The sequence below is a fragment of the Sminthopsis crassicaudata genome, chromosome 3 (genome assembly GCF_048593235.1).
Source record: "Sminthopsis crassicaudata isolate SCR6 chromosome 3, ASM4859323v1, whole genome shotgun sequence".
NCBI classification, from domain to species: domain Eukaryota; kingdom Metazoa; phylum Chordata; class Mammalia; order Dasyuromorphia; family Dasyuridae; genus Sminthopsis; species Sminthopsis crassicaudata.
Window position 1 is genome coordinate 593,817,442 of NC_133619.1, and position 6,714 is coordinate 593,824,155.

The 6,714-nt window shown below is 44.7% G+C and overlaps 1 protein-coding gene across 2 annotated transcripts in view; it reads right to left on the reverse strand.

Annotated features, from left to right (window-relative positions):
• RIMS3 (regulating synaptic membrane exocytosis 3) overlaps positions 1–847 on the reverse strand; it is a 28,230-nt gene extending 27,383 nt beyond the window's left edge. Inside the window, exon 1 of one of the 2 annotated variants that reach the window (XM_074305315.1) lies at positions 694–847. The gene's annotated coding sequence lies outside the window, so the exon portion shown is untranslated. The remainder of the gene's footprint in view (positions 1–693) is intronic. The other variant, XM_074305314.1, reaches the window with a different exon arrangement.
• Positions 848–6,714: the final 5,867 nt, after the last annotated feature.

The window sequence follows — 6,714 nt, forward strand, 5'->3', positions numbered from 1 at the left end:
CGCTTTAGAACGAGGAGGGGCCCCAGGGCTGCCTCTCCCCCTGAGCCCCACCCCCTTTGTATCTGATCCAGGGGTCCGCAGGCCGGGCACCCCCTCCCACTGCCCGGAGGAGCTGGGGCTTCAGGAGCCACTTGGGAGGATGGAATCCTGGGTTTCTCCGCCTGCTCTAGGCCTGGCAGTTTTGCTGTAGGAACAGCCGCGGGTCCCGGGCCTGCGAGGCTACCCCAGCGGGCTCCCCCCGGAGCCCGGCTCAGCGCCAGCCCCAGCCGCTCCTGCCTGGGCTCCTCCCAAGGCTGGGGGCTGAGGGCCGGGGACAGCAGGCTCCCAGGTGTGCACAGGAAGCCGGCAATCCATCAACAACCACAGGCAAACAGTGACACAGAGACAGACACGCGCGGGGACCCACAGAAAGGCAGGTGAGCACCCACACAGCCCGGGCAGATGCACTGCGAGTACACGCCCTAAGAGCCCTGAAGATGGCCAAGGAGCAGAGGAAGGCGCTGGGAACACGTGTCTGCCCGGGCTTGGGGGATCGGCTCCCCGGGGGCCAGACCCAGCGGGGCTGAGACCACACAGCCCGGCCCCGGATCCTCAGGGGGATGCTCGCGGATGGCCAGAGAGCAGTGCATGCAAACGCCGGGGGGACGCGGACAGACGAGCCGAGAGACGTACAGCGCGCAAGCAGACACTCACATGCACAGGGCTGCTGGCTCCGGGGGGCTTACCGGCAACCGCAGAGTCTGAGGGTGAGGTCCAGGCAGAGCCCTGAGCCCGAGCGCCTCTGCCTCCCTCTCCCTCCTTCTCCTCTCTCTCTCCCCCTCCCTCCTCTCTCTCTCTCTCTCTCTCTCTCTCTCTCTCTCTCTCTCTCTCTCTCTCTCTCTCTCTCTCTCTCTCTCTCTCTCTCTCTCTCTCTCTCTCTCTCTCCCTCTCTTTCATACACAGACATACACGTACGCTTGCAAGTACGCGCGTGCACACACACGCACACAGACACACTCACACACTCACACAGAGCCTAGTCTGGCGGCAGGAGGGGGGATGGATGACAAAGGAGGAGCATAGGAAGGTTTCCAGAGGGAGGGGGCGGGGGCGGGAGCAGATCTCATCTCCATGGCAACCATGCTGACCCAATTCTCCAGACCGACCCGGGAATGGGTTGGAAGGGGGAAAGGGGTGCGGCCCAAGTTGGACTGGGGTTCCTTGAGATCCCATTCTTTCCTCTTTTCTTGGACCACAGGTTGGGACAGATAGCTGGATCCTTAGAGATCATCCACCACCACATCCCCTTCCATCTTTACACAAAAGAGCAAACTGAGAGCTTAAAGAGGGGAAGTGACTGGACTTAGAGCATAGAATCTTATAGGTCCGAAAGGTTTGAAGGGCCCTTATACATTCAACAACAATAAATATATATACGTATGTATGTGTATATATATATATATATATATATATATATATATATATATATATATATATATATATGTATATGTATAAATTTATGTATGTATGCATGTATATATGTATGTAATATAGCACCTACTATGTGCAAGATACTTTGCTTTGTAAAAATGAAATAAACCCTGCCCAAAGGATTTTTTGTTATTGGTCTACTCCAACTACGTCCCATTTTACAGAAGAATAGACTGAAGCCCACTGAAATGGAAGAACTCAGAGTCACACAGCCAGGCTAGTAGTAGCTCAATCAGGAATAAATTTAATAAAACCCAAGGACAGAAAGGCAGACTACAAAAATTTCTGGCAGAACTAGAAAGGCAAGGTAGGGCAGAGCATCCAGATAATCCAAAATCAGTCTCCTGTACCAGAAGTCACAGATCTGGCATTTCCCATCCCCATTACCAAAGGACTTTTTCTTGAAATTAAAGCCATTTATAATCATATAAAAAAAAAAGGTGCCCTAAATTACTATTGATTAGAGAAATGCAAATTAAAACAATTCTGAGTTGCCAGTTCATACCTACCAGATTGATTAAGATAAGAGGAAAAGATAATGATGAAGGTTGGAGGAAATGTGGGAAAATGGGAACACTCATGCATTGTTTGTGGAGTTGTGATGATTCAACCATTCTGGTAATTTGGAACTATGCTCAAAAGCTTTAAAATTGTGCATACCCTTTGATCAGCAGTCTCACTACTGGGTCTGTATCCCAATGAGATCATAAAAAAGGGAAAAGGACCCACATGTGCAAAAATGTTTGTAGCAGCTCTTTTTGTAATAGCAAAGAATTGGAAAATCAGCTGGGGAATGGATGAATTAGTTATGTGTATGAATGGAATGGAATATTATTGTTCTATAAGAAATAATGGACAAACTGATTTCAGAAAAGCTTGGAAAGACTTACATAAACTAATGCTGAGTGAAGTGAGCAGAACCATGAGAACATTGTACACAGTAACAACAAGATTGTGTGATGATCAATTATGATGGACTTAGCTTTTCACAAGATGGAAAATGCCCATTTGTAATCAGAATGGATATCGAATACTTATGGAGACTGAATGCAGATCAAAGCATACTATTTCCACCTTTTTTGTTTGCTTTTTCTTTCTTGTAGTTTTTCCATTTTGCTCTGATTTTTTTGTTTTACAATATGACTAATATGGAAGCGTGTTTAAAATGACTATACATGCACAACCTATATCAGATTGCCTGCTGTCTTGGGGATTTTGGTAAGGATGGAGGAAAGGAGGAAAAATGTGGAACTTAAAATCTTACAAAAATCAATGTTGAGTTGAAAACTATCTTTACACGTAATTGGAAAAATAAAATACTGTTAAAAAGAAAAACTCCTTTACCTCTCTGTTTCCCTCAAGTTCCCAGCCCTCAGAATCCATTTCTTCTTTGGGTATTTACAGGCTGGGTTTTACAAGCACATGCCTGGATGGAGAGGCTAGAGTCAGAGATGTCTGTTCTTTTCAATTGGGCAAATAGTAAATAAGTGCTTCATACAGGTAAAACTCTGGACATACTTCTGGGGAATAAGCCCATTTAAGATAACAAAAGCTCCCTTCCTATCCCTGGGGAGTGTACAGGTCTCACAGAGACTATGCCACAAATTATTACCTAAGAGTATTAGAGTGTTACAAAATTAAATAGTACTATATGACATCTGAGGAGGATGGTTATTACCCGTGTCAGGATAGGGCTTCTTGGAAGAAGTGGCATTTGAATTAAGCTTTTTAAAAGGAATGAATTCAATGGATGGAAGGAAGACATTTCAGACACAGAGTAAAAAAGAGGATCAAAAAAGGGAAAGCAAGGTTGGCATGAAATTGCAAAAGAACTTGAGTGACAGGAAAAAGAAGCTTGAACTTTAATCTATTGGTGATAGGGAGCCACAGAACATTTTTGAAAAGAAAAGTAGCATGATGACTCCTTGTAGGGGATATTGTGGAAGGCTTGTAGGGAAAAGAGCATGGTACAATGGACAGAGGACTATATGGGGAATCACAGGGCTTATGTTTCAATTTGGGTTCTGAACACTAATAGCTACTAATGTAATGTATTGTAATGTATTAAATATGATCTTCACAAGAATGATGTGAAGTAGGTGCTATCATTATCTTGTTTTACAGATTAGGAAACTGAGGCAGAGAGAGATTAAATGATTTACTCAGGATCACCTGTGACAAAATCACAATCTTCTGGAACCCCAACTTCCCCATGTATAAAATATATATAATATATAAAAAATATATAATATATAATATATAAATATATAAAATAATGGGGTTGGATTAAATGGTTTCTCCCATCTCTCTCAGTTCTAAGTATGTATGCACAATAAATTTTTTGTCAAGCTCAGGTTGCCCCAGAGGCTACTCAAATTCTTTCCAACTCTGAAATTTTCTGATTCTAATCACAAGGAAGAGAAGGATGTATTAAATAAGGGCCAGAAAGGAAATGGAAAAACTGGTTGGGAAACTATTGAATAGTACAGGTGGGTGGTAATGAGGCGTTGAACTAAATGGGTGGTAGTGGAACTCAAGAGGACAGCGGCAAGCACTCTCAGGGAATTAAAAATTTTTGGTGATCGATTGAACATAAGAAGTGAGCAACAGGAAAGAGTAAAAAAAATTAACTTTGAGATTAGAAACAAGGGAGGATCATAAGCAAGGCATTTATGATTATCTTCATTTCACAAAGGAGAAAATGGGTTATCATCTTTATACAACAGCTAAGCTTGAATGCATTATAAGTGCTTGCTAAACAAAAACTGTGAGCCAAAGAACTTAAATAATATCAGTTGTCTTATTTTCAGATGAGGACAATAGAGACACCGAGAATGGTCAAGAGACTTGTACAAACAGACATTTCGCTCCACTAGGACTCGACTGGAGAAACTGAGATTCGGTGTGCTTAATTAATTCACAGATGAGGAGATGAGCCTTTTAGGCTTTTCAAAAACATGCTTTCCTGAAAGCTACATGAAGCAGGGGATTTTAAGTCATCTGAGGATGAGGAAAGCTTAGGTACAGAGAACAACTTAAGAGAAGACATGCCTACGTCGTCAATATGGTACAATTAGGAGACCCAAACCTAAGAAATCGAGATTAAGAATACTTAACTAACTTTCCCAAGCCCAGAAATGGAAGACATAAATAGAACTGGATCAGGGTTTCTTCTCTAACACCTTCGTGTAGTGTGAGGACAATAGGACTTTAAGGATCATTAATGACAGGGAAAATATCAAACAAATAATTCTGAAAGAGAAAAGTTATGGAGTCTATTTGAAATAACTAAAGGGAGAAAAAAAGAAGCTTCTTACCTGGTGCATGCACCTTTACTCTTCTCATAATTTTGTCACGACCAAAAGATTTCCTTGAGAAAACAATATTAATAAAGACATGCAGAAAACAAAACAAAAAAAAAAAGAAGAAAAAGAAAGAAAGAATCAGGGGAGCTTGGGTAACCAGAAAATAGTGATGCCAGAAGGAGAAGCAGGTTTAGAGGAAAAGAATAAGCTTAATCTGGAAAGGATGAGATTGAAATGTGGGCTAGGACATTCAGGAACGTGTCCTGAAAGCAGGTAGAGTTGTGAAACTGAAGTCTAGGGAAGAGATCAGAGCTCAAGGTGTATATTTAACTGGTTGTGTAAAAAGTTCTTTATTTTTATATAATCAAGATTTTGGGGCTTATTTACATGAAGTCATGGGAGTGAATGAGACTGCCAAGGGAGAGAATATTTATAGTTAGAGCAAAGAGCTTTGTGGACTACTTGAGTTTAAGGTGTGGGTGTAAAAAGGGGTGAGCAGAAATAGGGAAAGATGGTCAGAGATATACAGGAAAACAAGAGGAGACTTTCCCTCCTCTTTAAGCCGAGGGAGAAGAAAATATACTCTTCTTTGTCCCATAACTGGGCCTGGGTGGAGTCAAAGGAACTGACACTGGGAACAGGAGACTTCTTGGCCAAATTGAGCCTTTTGTGTGTCTCCCCAGGGTGAGGTTGGGGGGAGGGGAAGTAGATTAAGACAGCAGTCCAACTGACAAGGGGCTTAGGCTGGTGGGGCTCCTTCCAATCCCACCTGACTCGAGCCGGGGCAAAGAGCAGTATAATGTTTTAGAATCCTAAGCTGCTTAGATTCTAGTCCTGGCTCTGTTGACTTTCGATTTGACCTTGGGTAAGTAGATCTTTTTTTCCTGTGTATCAGTATCCTTAGCCACACAATGGGGGAAGGGTTAGGTTGGATGATTTCTAAGATTTCTCCCAGTCCTGGCATTCTACATTTTGTGTTCTAACACGCTGGGGTATCTTTTAGGGGAACCGGTGAGGGTAGAAGGGTTCTCTTTGGGAGTCAGGATCAAGCAGGAGCTGAATGTGGGGCCCTCTCCTTTAAGGGACCCCTGGGTGAGATCAGGGGAGGGGTCAGGAACTGCAATAAGACTCCAGGGAAACACAGGCTAGGCCAGGGGCTTTGGGGACCTGGGGTCTGGGCAGCACCACGGACAGCGGTTGCCAAGCAGGCTGGCAGGCAGTAGGAAGAGGAGCCGGCAGGGGTCCCTGGGGCTTCCCAGCAGGCCCCCCGCCCCGCCCCCTCCCCTCACCCACAAGGCAAGTGATCACAGCTTGCAGCCTCATCAATATTTCAAAAAGTAACTTTCTACAACCCCCCTCCCCCACTACCCAGGCAGCTTCTGTGCTGGAAGTAGGGAGGGGAGCTCTGCTGGTTTCCCAGCCTAGATCCCACAGAGAGATGGCTACAGCAGGTTTGGCTGGCTCCGGGCTCCCCCCGCCCCCAGTTTGGGACCCTGGATGTCCCGCTCCCACGTCCAGGGGTCCTCCCACCAGAAAGGCTATCAGCCCCCGGAGGCATTAGCGGGGAGTTGGGAGTTGCTCAGAGGGGAAGAAAGCCCGTTTGGGGCTCGTTTTGACCCCTGAGGGTATGGTGGGGGAGGCACTTTGAAGTCTAAGAACTCTAAATCCTCAGAGATCACACATTACCTGGAGAAGGCTGCTGAGGCTGGAGGGGACGGAGCTACTTGTCCAAAGTTATACAGTGAAGCTCTAGATGGCAAATTTTGTTAAGGATTCTATTCTGCTCATGGAGCTGGGAGAGGAAACCTGGGATAAGAGCCTGAGAAGGGGAAAAGAGCAGAATTTCTTCTTCTGCAACTTTGTTCCTTGTCGTTTCTCTGCCTTTTCTCTCCTTTCCAAATCTTTTTTTGTTTTGTTTTGTTTTGCTTTTGCTGAGACA